Genomic DNA, 12,513 nt, shown 5'->3' with positions numbered 1-12,513 from the left:
GATAATGTACTGTATGGTTAGCAGGTGGAAATAGAATCCTGTAGGGGTCTTGTCTTACCCTGTCGTGATTCTATTCCCCATAACCACCTGCTAACCATACATTATATTAAATAGAAACGAATGATGCAGGACCCCAATGCACAGTGCACGCTGAACACTGATAACAAGCAGCAAAGTGTACATTAACCCTGACAAAGATATGACCCAACATGTATTCCAAACATTAAAAGTCAGCACTGACAAGATCACAGCATGAAAGGATCACCAAGTAAATTTATCATGGTAAAGCTGAAGGTATGTCTGTGTTACAGGGCCCGACACAAAGAGTCCTGTTTTCCATAAAGTCACCATGATGGACACAATGTCACCCTGACTGTTCAGTTTTAATGGTTAAGATGAGATGAGCTGTCTGTTGCAAGAGATGGCTGTCATTAAGACGAGAGAACAGGAAGGCATTTTTCCTGCTCATCTGTCCCACATTGTAATACACACTGACAACTTTATTGCTGAGCCTCATCTTCGAAAGAGACGCAATTACTGTGGTGAAAAGTGATAGTCAGTCTGGCCATGCCGAAGGAAGTTTATCACATGTGGAGGTGGATTTTTAAGAACAAGTCGGCGGAATAATCTAGGAGTTGTGTGTGATTCAGAGGGTTGAGCTCTCTCAAATGAAGGTTAAAATGTGGAGGGAAAAGTACAGCGGCTGTCGAGTTAATAACACCATTGTAATGCTGCTGTTTGACAAGCAAACCACATGGGACTGTAATCCACTGCCACAGCCGCTCACCATTCTCTATTGTTTCATGAAGTTTGGCCTTTTTTGTGTTACATTTCAACAGTGTTGGTATTGATTGTTAATTGAATTTTAAAATGACAACTACTGTAAAGACTGTTATTTTACCTGCCAGCATGTTTTCTCTTTCAGTGCTGCATGGTTTCAGCTCTCTTTTTAAAAGGGAAAATAATGGCAGCTGCTGTGATTACATAACCCTGATGCAACTTCACCAATTCAGGACCATTTTGGCTGTCAACCAAGTGAAAAGCCCGTCCATTTAGGTGAGAGAATATGCTAAATCACTGCTTCTCCTTTCAGTCCAACCAAAATGAAGACACAGGGGCATGAAGTCACTGCACCAGGCAGGTATTAGAAGAAGACATATTACTGTCAACACATACTGAGTGTTTTCATCTGCTTTGAAGTGTGAATACATTAGCCTACACAATCCTACCAAACACTGTGGATCATTTCTTGTCAGTCGTTGGTACTAAGAACTCATAATTTACTTTAAACTACAGATTGGTGACTAAAGCAGTTTTTTTCTACTTCAGGTAGCCATCACCTCTGCAGGCTGGAATGACAACTATGATGTGGATATTTTTAATAGCTGTAACTAATTTAGAGAGCTTACTTAGCTCATACAAGCAAATACTGACTTTCTGATGACTCCTGCCATTTAAAAAACAACAACAACCTGTGAACACGTCCTAAAAACTTGACTAAATACACTTTGCAGAAGCTCAAAACAGCATATACAGGGCGATATGAGGCTGTTTTCCGGTGAGCTGGACAAAACAGAAAGCAACAGAAGTGGAGTGAATTGACTTTGTATTGAGAGAGAGGATGAGGAGGGAGCAAGGCGTGCTGCAAACACTAGAATCCCTCTTATCCAGTCCAGTCACACCTTCCTCCAAATTATACTGCTTATTATCCCTGAGCACTCTATCGCAGCCCTAAATCAGACTGAATTATGGGTGCACAGCCTCCGCCAGTGACCAGGCAACACTGCCAAGTTGTTTGACAGCCAGAGGAACATCATCTTACCACTCCTACCCTGTCTTTGTCTGTGTCCATCTCCGTTTCATCCTCTCTTTGTCTTCTGGCTGTGTGTCAGTTTCTCTCTCCAACTCAATCTGACTTCTCTTCAAATCAGCTCTCTGCTTTGATTCTCTTTATCTAATTTCAATTTTCAACTTCTTTGACTACTTCCATTTTTTCCTTATCTAATATTGATTGAAGCAATCTCACTCAGACTGTTCCAGTAATTCACATTTACAGTTGCTGGTTTAGCAAACTGACAAAAACATTTCAGATATATTATCTCAACAGTTTCAATACAGTCTTCATTAACTGCAGTTTTCATAGACTGTGACACTTTTACTTAATTAGAGCGCTGAATTAGTCAATAATTTGATTAACAGAAAATGAAATTAAAGTTAATTAGTGGGTTATTTCTTTATGAGCCAGAATTTACTCACCTTTAGCTCTGTTTTTGGTCTCCACCAACAACAGCAATGGGAACTGCACCTGGGTATTGTTTGATGGCAAGTGCAAGGAGGTTTTCACAGCTTTTTGCCGAAAATGTTTTCCTGCTGCAATAAAGGAATCCAGGCTGCACGATGATGCAGTGGAGCGCTGTTGCCTCACAGCGAGAAGGCTCTTGGTTCCAGTCCCTGGTCGCACAGGTGCCTTTCTGTGTGGAGTTTGCATGTTCTCCCCTTGCATGCGTGGGTTCGCTCCAGGTACTCTGGCTTCCTCCCAGAGACCAAAAACATGCTCACCAGGTTAATTGGTCACTCTTAATTTCCGGTAGGTGTGAGTGTGTGCAAGAATGGGTGTCTGTCTCTCCTTGTTTGCCCTGTGATAGGTTGGCGACCTGTCCAGGGTGAACCCTGCATTTTGCCCAAAGTCAGCTGAGATTGGCTCCAGCCTTCTGTGACCCCGTACGGGATAAGCGGTCAAGATAATGGATGGATGGAATAAAGAAACTCCTATAAGAGCACCAAGAGACAAAGAAAAAAAGAGGTCAGGGTATGGGTGGACAGACAAAATATTATGTGGTAAGTCTTGGGAATAATCAGTACAATAATCATATTGCTTTTTCATTACAAGCAATGTTTAGATTTCAAGATCTGTTAACTTTTGATAGCTTTTAATTGTTAAAATATCTGGTCAATAAAAATTTGTATTGAATTGAACTGGCCTCTGGATTAGGAATAAATAATCAAACTAAGGACAGTTGGACATTTCAATTTCTCTTGGGTTTTTTATTTTGGTAAAGTTGTAAAACTTCAGATGCTACCAAATAATTTAAGTGTGGCACACAATGTTAACATTGTGCTCCCATTATTTTTAATTGCCTATATCTCTGACAGAAACACATCATAGAGTGATGTGAGATGGCAACATTATGGGCCACCTTGTAGAAAAGACAACATAGTCTAGCTTTGCAGTATCTTATGTCTATCTATTTACCTATTTATTTATTTATTCATTTATTTATTTATTTATTTATTTATTTATTAATCACCTGTTCACAGATTTTCCTACCATGATCAACTAATTAAACATTTTGGTTTACACACCATATTAAAATTACCCAGAGTTAGCGTAGGGGTTCATTTTTGTCCTCACTCCACAGGCAATAGCAGCGCAGTACACACCAAACAACAGCTTACAATGCAGTGAGGATTGAAAACAAAACAAAAGTGGGATTAAACTCAGAAACAAAGATCACAGAGGAAATCAAAAGCAGAGAGCGCTGCTGTGAAGACAGCTCGTCAGGTCAGAATAAGGACGATGCCTGTGAACCATGTAATGCAGGTTTTAGATCTCGATGGTGAGACAGATGATCAATATGAGTGTACTATGAAGATGGAGTGTATGAAGATTACATTTATTTTGTCAATAAAACCCCTTTAATCAACTTTACCATGACAATGTTTTTGAGGTAGCACAAAATAAGGGAGAACATATGAATTATAAATAAACGTAAACTGAATTCATGCATTCATCCGTATTTTATTTACTGTTTCAAAATAACGGATACTTTCCCCCTGATGAAGAAATACACTTTGGTGATTGTGATTCCATTTATCCAACTTGTATACAGGATAATACTGACTTACTATACACTCTGAAGCCACTTTGATATTTGCACCAAGGAGCCAGATATGGACAGGACACCCTGATGTTTTCAGGAACCAACATTATAGAAAAAATGTGACTTAAGTAACAAGAATGGTTGCAGTCTGATGTGGCCCCCCAGGACGTTAAACTTCTTTTAGAGCCATAGTCTATGCCAAAAGACCATAGTACAGTCATAGTCGTATGGCTCATGTTACAACAGGAGAGGAGAGAGAGCAACAATAATATGCAGCAAAAACAACCGAGGCAACTACACGAAACATGGACCAGAATCTACAAGAAATGTAAATGGCCTTAACTTAGCAAAAAAATACTTGAGATCCTTTTTTTTTTTTAAACTTTGGGAGGAGGGTAAATGCAGTGTAGCTGTTTAATTAAGTGACAAAATATCTTGACAACATGAAACAGAAATGAGTAAATTAGAATACATTAGAGAGTCTCAAAGGGACAAATTGTCTCTCACAGTTTTGCATATTTTTGCAGTTTTCAGAAATTTGACTTGCAGAAATGTTGCAGTGTATTCCCCGGCTCTGTGTAACCTGTTACATCAGGACGAATGTGTGATTAGAGCTCAGCATTTTCAGCTAGCAGCAGCAGCACTCCCTAATGATGGGATTTAAACTTTACTTATGCTGATTGCATCTGCATCAGTATTCATTTCACTACACTGTGAATATCTCACTCTGCTACTGTGTGCATCATGGACAGATTGGATCCTTCATGCTTTGGACAAAAATACTCCATGCTCTGAATACTTAGTGATATGCATTCTTTATCATGGGGACAAATATACACCTAACTTTAACTGAAAAAACAAACAACTCTTTTTATTGCCCTATAGAGCAGTAACTCTTGCCAGTAATATCAATGATGCTAAACTGCCTGATCACTCACATTTCTCCAAGAGAGCAATTTCAAAGGCTCAAATCATTTTTGAAGAGCAGTCTCCATCGCCTGTTTGAGGAGTTTCTCCCCTCTGGGTGGAGATTAAGATCGCTAAAGGCCACGTCTAACAGGGTAAGAAATTCCTTTATCTCCCACACCGTCAAACTCTTAAAGGCTCATGGGCCAGCTGATGAGTCTCCAGTCTCCAAAATGAGAAGCTTTACAGTCTGGTGAAAGTGATGATGTTTTAACTAGATGTTGGTTTCGGATGGTGATAGCTGAATGTACAGGTTTTATGTTTTACCGTTACTTTTTTATGTTATACCAGGAGTTTCATAGAGTAGGTACGTTTTAGCCCATTGTGTTTTATATTCACATCCAACTACAAGTTTATGAGACAGTCTAATTCAAATTTAATATATTGGATCTGCATTTAATTCAACCTTCATAAAAATGTTCAGTGTTTGTGTAAACTGCTGGTGTTGATTTGAGGTATATTTAAAGTTTGTAGTTCAGTTAAAGTTGCAGCATGTGTTTCTGCAACTGAGCCTACTCTTTGGTTTGTCTAGACAACAATACTTGACAACAGTCAAGAGTACAAACCTCTGATTGCCTGAGTTGTTTTGGTTCCAATTCACAAAGTCCTGATTTACTGTTTTTTTTTCTATCTGACTGGACTCAGTATCGATTTGTTTAGAGATGTGTCAGTAACAACACCATTTTTGTTTCAGCATGAAAGAGGTTCTCAGAGAACTTGTGCTGTTAATTGTAAAAGGAACCTTCAAACTGAGAGAGTACTGTATTATTAAATATATTCAGGTTTACATTTAGAATTGACCCCAAACCAGTTACATATCTTGACCAACACACTACAGTAGCCAAAATGAGTCATCATCTTCTTTTAAATCATGCAAACTGTTCTGTAAAACTTTGAACACTGACTTGATGAGGCTGCTGAGACAGCATGTAATGTCCCCCTTCAAGCACATAATGCTAAATACTGTGCTGGACTTTTGGCTGCATTCACTGTGTTGTTCACTGGCCTGATGATTATGATGTTACACCCCATCAGTGTATTTAAGTGTCTGTACTATGGGCACGCAGAGAGATGAATGGTCATTAAACACAAACGCCTTCTCTTGCTGGGGTTTTGTAAGGTCATACATTTTTTGCAGATCTTATATTTGGATGATGCCTCAAAAAGGTTTTTGGAGATTTGAATTACATCTGTAATATTTTACCTTCATGATGGACATCTTGCATATGGCTCTATTTTTGTCCAGCTCTTCTCAACTGAAAGCTGGCCCAAGCAAAGGAGATGGAGAGAAGGAGATGGAGAGAAAGAGAAAGAGAGAGAGAGAGAGAGAGAGAGAGAGAGAGAGAGAGAGAGAGAGGAGAGAGAGAGAGAGAGAGAGAGAGAGAGAGAGAGAGAGAGAGAGAGAGAGGGGAAGGTGCCTGCTGTGTGTCTCTGCTCCGCCATCCATCACTGCCTCTATATCACTAAATGTTCTCATTCACAGGTCAGCAAATGCAGATGCTCTGCTAAGTCCCTTTTGCGTTTCAAAGATACAGTAGTTACATTTAGATCTCTTCCTGCAGTGAGACTGAGAATAGACGAGAGAGACCCGAGGACATATGTTAATTAGTCCCAAACTGTGGATGAAGGCTGTGAATTTCATAGCACTGCACAAAAGCATACGCCCTGAAAAATGTCCAAAATAAGAACATTTGAAGATAAAGACAGAGAGCACTCTCTCTGCAGATACACACACCACCACACACTCTTTTGGGTTATTACTGATCATTCAAAGGGAATGTTTTTTGGGGCCCTATCCATACATTCAATACAACAAACAATATGAACTATCAAAATCATTTGTGCTAACAAAAATTATTCTGGCAAACCCAGCAGAGTCAATATGACTTAAAGTAGATTCTGGTTTTGACATTCTTGTCACTGGTACATTATGCATCTTAAGCTAAAATCCACCTTGAGACATGAAAACAAATTTGAGATCTATGCCAAAGTACCTCTGGACCACATGTTTTCACACAGAGTTAGATCACAATTTCACAAACACATTCCTGTCTGTGAATGTCACACTGAGCGAGCCGTACAAAGACTCAGTGTGAACAAGTGTTTGGAGTGTGTGAGTTTGGCTTCCGCTGAGGGGAAACCTGCCCCCCGCCAGGCCTTTAAGTCTTTGACGGAGGAACTGGGAACGAGAAGAAAGAAGAGGAGGAAGAGGAGATGTACCAAAAACCCCAATGTAGGCATTAAAACTCAAATGCCCTGAAAGAATTTGTGTTAACAGAGACAAAGTTTCTCTATTCCAGATATGTCCCACTTTTGCTTTGATTGAAACCAAAATGCTTAAAATCATCAATGCTGGCTTTAAATGAGCCAGGTGGTTTACTCTGGACATGTTTTCCACAAAGTAGAGATGTTTTGGGAACCTTTATTTTCCTTTCAGATACTTTTTCATATGCCATGACCTGAGTATTGACTCATACCAGTGAGGGAAATTCCAAGGCGACTCATTTCCAAATCATTTCCACTGAATTTTAAATTTCAACTTTAAACTGTATCTCCATTTTTTAAAAAGTTATATATTTTGGGGCTTTTTTCGCCTTTATTCCATAGGACAGCTGAAGAGAGACAGGAAATGTGGGGAGTAGAGAGCGGGGGAAGACATGCAGGAAATGGTCGTGGCCGGGAATTGAACCGGCGACCCCTGTGACAAGGACTCTAGCCTCTGTATGTGGGGCGCTGAGACCGCTAGACCACCAGGGCCCGGTATCTCCATCTTTTAAATCAAAATGCTGGTAAACTGTGCCAGGCAACAAAATGCTATCCGTCACGTGTGTTCATTTACATCTAGGTAGTAGAACATTACAGCACTATAGCAGTGTCCATTAACCAGTACTACTGATTCACAACATGTGACCAGCATTTGAAGCCTACAGTATTAAATATTATTGTTTGAGCTTGTGAGCCTTTAGTGAGAGTATAGAACAGTGACATGAAGTGAAGTGCCATGGGATGAATGTGGGTTACCCGCTTGGAGGACTATAGTTTCTGTTAAACTGCTGAGCTAAACTGGCATGAGGGTGACAACATTTAATGCTTAGTCAGCTAAACCTACACATCCTTAATACCAATACTATTGTCTTCAAATTATACAAACTACATATACATACATCAGCAGTTATGTACATAATATAGGTTAAAAAAATGCTGATTTCAGAGATTTTGCTAGCTTTGAATAACACTTCACTCTTTGTTAGCATCTGTTTGTTGTTGTTATTAACAAGTTGGTTTTTTGGAGGGGATAATTGATGGATGCATTTATTAGCATACTCTCCCAGACTGATACTACATTTTGGCAGTATTGGAGGCAGGTTTCTGATACTGGTATCAGCGTTGGAATAACTCTACCAAACCTCATCAAACTTAATACTATTCACATTCAGATAAACTGTATGGAAGTTCTTGTTTCAAAGTCATGTTAAAACGAATGTTTAGAGGTATATTTTTCAGTTTGAGAAACTTTACCAAGCCTATGGCTGCACTGGCACAAAACGCAAATTGGAAAACCCAGAGTTTCTATTTATGTTTTTCAGTTGCAGAGTGTGTGTGTGAGTAAGTGTGTGTGATGCTTCTGAGGGAAATTAGTAAATAGGAATTGTGCCACTCCCATGGCAGGTCCATATGGCACCGGGCTCAGCTTGAAGGCTGGCTACACTCATTAACATTCCCCTATCATTGAGGCCAAGGGGAATGCACAAACCAAAGTGTGTGTGTGTGCGTGTGCGTGTGCGTGTGCGTGTGCGTGTGTGTGTGTGTGTGGTCCTCCAGAGTAGCATCCTCTCAGCACTCCTGTATTGCAGCAGTCATCATTGACCCCAAGTGATACCTTTCTGTTCACTCAAACAGGTTTTAAGGTATTTGCTGGTAAAGAGAGGCTATACATAAGCTAATAGTTGTGGGGATGAATGTAAACATGAGCTAATTTGATGAGGAGCAGAGTGAGAGGGTGGAGGCTAGGAGGGTAGGAGGAGTGGAGGGGGTGCAGGCACGATAAATCCCCAAATCAGGGTGTTGCATTCCAAAAAGGGTGTCTGCCATATGCCTGCTACTGAAGAGGCAGCTGCCCCCAAAGCCTCAGATTGCATGTTTCTGTGGTTTTGTGTTCTGGCACCAGTGTGATTGTGAACTAATTACTATTTTGGAACAACGAAGAAAACGAGCCGACAGACATAGAGATGGAAAGAGAGCAGCAGAAAATAAAAAGGAACAGAGCAAAAGTTTTAAGTATGAAAAATGATATGGAAATGAGATAAAATTAAGGTTTTCCTTTACATTTATGTTTCTCTCTCTTGCAGCTTCCTCACATAAGAAGCACATAACCTTAAAATATGAGAAACCTCATTTCATGTTTCAGTGTTTTAACCTCACCTTGCACTAAGATTGTCGCTGCCAGCAGGAAAACACATAAAAAGAAATAAGGCTCAACTTCAGTGAAATTAATTGAGCCTATTCCAGGTATTATGAATGCGCTTCATAAACGCACAGAGACAAGAGGGAAAAGGAAGGAGACTGCAGGGAAATAAAAGGAGGATCTGGTGTTCAAGGTGAGCTGAACAAACACAGATCTTTTGAGGTAATGAGAAGGACTAGGACTCATCACACACAGATGGCAGTCATTTCCTGGTTAAGTTAAATGGCCAACTGGTTACCAAATATTTCAACCTCCAGTAATCCAATTACAATTATGTATCTACAGAATCAGATATCAACCATTTTGACCGTATGCAACAAATATGCTTGACATGTCGCGAAAGCCAAATCAGCATTTCGATTGTCTGACTGCCTAAAATGCATCAGAATTGATGGCTCTGACTTCCATTCATCGCACAACCAATATACAAGTTGTTTTCTTCACCTCTTGAGGACACATCTGACAAAGCTTGCATTTTTACTTTTTACAAATCTTTATCATGATGTTGCTATTTCAGAAAAGAAAAGGTTTCTGTAATACATAGCACTTTTACAGTGAAACTGAGACTTATAAAAAAACATTAATGGGCACTATTGAGGGAGGTGTAATGAACCAAGAAATATTGCTTTACTGTATGCACATGCTATCTGAGGGGTGAAGTTTTCTTAACTTCATGGTCTGGAAACATGATCACCTCTTCAGTCATTGCAAGTAAATCCCATGAAAATCTACTTTTTGTCAGATTTTAAGAGATGAGATCATTCAAAGTGATACCTCTGTGTTACTTTGCTTATTTACAGTGAAACTGAGACCAACTAGAAACAGATGAACCAGTGCCACTCATGGGAATGTAATGAACAGAGGAATTACTGCATCTACTTTGCCAACACATCTAGGAGGGGCAACGTTTTATCCTCTTTTGAGCTAAATAAAACTTCAATTGCTGATTGGACTACACAGGAGAGGAAACCTTGGCTTGAAGCCATTATTGGCCAAACCAATGGCTACAGAGCAACCGATAAGGTGGCCATCATTTTCAGAGTTGTCAGATGATAGTCCATGGGTTCTTCAAGTACGTATCCTATTCAGTCCCTCCAGGATTTCGCAGGGGTTTTTTTAGATTGATGCGGCCCAAAAAGCCTGATTTTGCGACAGCTTTTTGAAAAAAATGTGGTGAAAGTTGCATTTATTTATTTTTGCATATTTTCGCTTTTTTCCCCTAATAACATCTAAAGGGCAAGCAAATACGGTGAATTACAGTTGTTTTTATAAATCATTCTTGATGTGACCACTGTGACTGTATTTTGATTCTCTTGATTCACAGAAAAATGCCATGAAAGGACTGTATTGCACAATTACGATGGTCCTTGAATGTACCTGCAGTGACAGGCGCACTAGACAGACAGTCAGTTAACGGCACTCTGAAATGCATCTGCATCTTTGCTGACTAGGAGTTGATCAAAACGTACTAAATGTGTCTGATGTTTCACCAAACTGGAATAAATCAAGCTGTACACGCGGAGCTTTTTATGGTAATAGCGGCAAAAACGTCAAACCTCAAATAGTAAAACAGACGTCCTCCGGTTGTGTCTCTGTCACTAACGCCCATCAGGGTAAAAATCATCAATGAAGATGAGACAGATGCATGGAGGCGGGGAGAGCTGGCTCATAAAGCACACCTGCTGCAGGTAGGTGACCAAGCGAACACTGTGCCCCTCAAATAATAACTCTAGTATCTATAAATAACAACGTTGTCATCGTCACTTGTCCTGCCTGCTGTCCTCGCTTTTCACCCGTTCTCCGTGCGTGTTTTGCTGTTGAAAAGTGTCGATCAAGTGAGGACTTACGTTTATGTTCCAAGGAAGTGAAATTGATAACGAAACCAATGACGTACAGGGGCTGAGATTAAGGTAATAGGTTAAATTTGCAATGATAATTGCAATCGCGAAATCGCAACTTCCTGGACTGCCTATTACTTTACTATGACAAGGGCTAGGTGTCTTTCTCATATTTATGCAAACTTCATTTTAGATAAATGATAGTTTGATCTGGTCTACTTCCATAAAGGCACAAGGAAAATGATGGTCTGACAAGGAAATATAATTCTGCCAGTGTTGATATGAGAGAATGTAAACAAAATATTTTACAGTACTGTTTGGAGGACCCACAAAATCTATCTGTCCAATATTTCAGTAGCAACTACTGCAGGCCTGTCCCTGCTGTTTCCATCTCTTCTTCCACTCCTCTGAGTCTCTTTGGAAAACATGAATCCCAGCGTGACATCTTAACAAACACTGACAGTCAGTATCAGAACAATAATCCAATCTCTCATTGCAGCTGACCTGAGGGCCACAGTATCGCCTGCTTCTCATCAGAATCCACAGAAGAATGCCCCACAGAAAATACAGAGGTCAAACTCCTATCTCTGGTAAATAGAAGTGTTATGTCCTTGTTATGGGTGGGAACACACACACACACACACACACACACACACACACACACACACACACACACACACACACACACACACACACACACACACACACACACACACACACACACACACACACACACACACACACACACACACACATACCCGCCTATATGTATTACAAGGACACATCTCTCCAAACCAGTCTGGTGGTGTATTAGGGGAGCACCCCTTTCCAGCTGCCCCACAGAGATGTGGGTGGTATCAAAAATTCTTTTTTGAGCCCAACAACACAGATCTCACTTCGGAGTTTGAATACACACAACACAACTGGAAATATAACAACCTGACAATATGCATCATTATGTGGACAATAATTAATTTGATAATAAGCCCCACCCATGACATAAAGTGTTATTATAAGGACTAACACCATTTGTGAGGACAGTGGCTATACAACACACAAAAACGGCACTGAAGTGTATTAAAGGGTCAAACATGAATTAATGGAACGGGAAAACACACACACTACAGTGAAGACATTGTGCTTTAAAAGGACACACCCGATATATGAGGACTGCCTGTTCTATAAAACACAAAGTATATCCCCATACATGAGGTATGTCTGTAATGCAGAGCTGGTTTACTGTAACAGACAATATAACCAAACCTGTATGTGTAGTGATTTTTATATAGTGTTATGTGTCATATGACTGTTTTTCTACATTGAGTATGATCTTTAAATAGACAAGAGAACATATCACAGCATA

The 12,513-nt window shown here is 39.9% G+C and overlaps 1 long non-coding RNA gene across 1 annotated transcript in view; it reads right to left on the bottom strand.

Annotated features, from left to right (window-relative positions):
- Window positions 1-2,489, bottom strand: part of LOC117816691 — a 111,942-nt gene extending 109,453 nt beyond the window's left edge. Inside the window, exon 1 of the long non-coding RNA XR_004631992.1 lies at window positions 2,257-2,489. This is a non-coding gene — a long non-coding RNA (uncharacterized LOC117816691). The remainder of the gene's footprint in view (window positions 1-2,256) is intronic.
- Between the last annotated feature and the right edge of the window lie 10,024 nt (window positions 2,490-12,513).

This window comes from Notolabrus celidotus, chromosome 7 (genome assembly GCF_009762535.1).
Source record: "Notolabrus celidotus isolate fNotCel1 chromosome 7, fNotCel1.pri, whole genome shotgun sequence".
Classification (NCBI taxonomy): Eukaryota; Metazoa; Chordata; class Actinopteri; order Labriformes; family Labridae; genus Notolabrus; species Notolabrus celidotus.
This window is presented reverse-complemented; position numbering and strand designations above follow the sequence as displayed.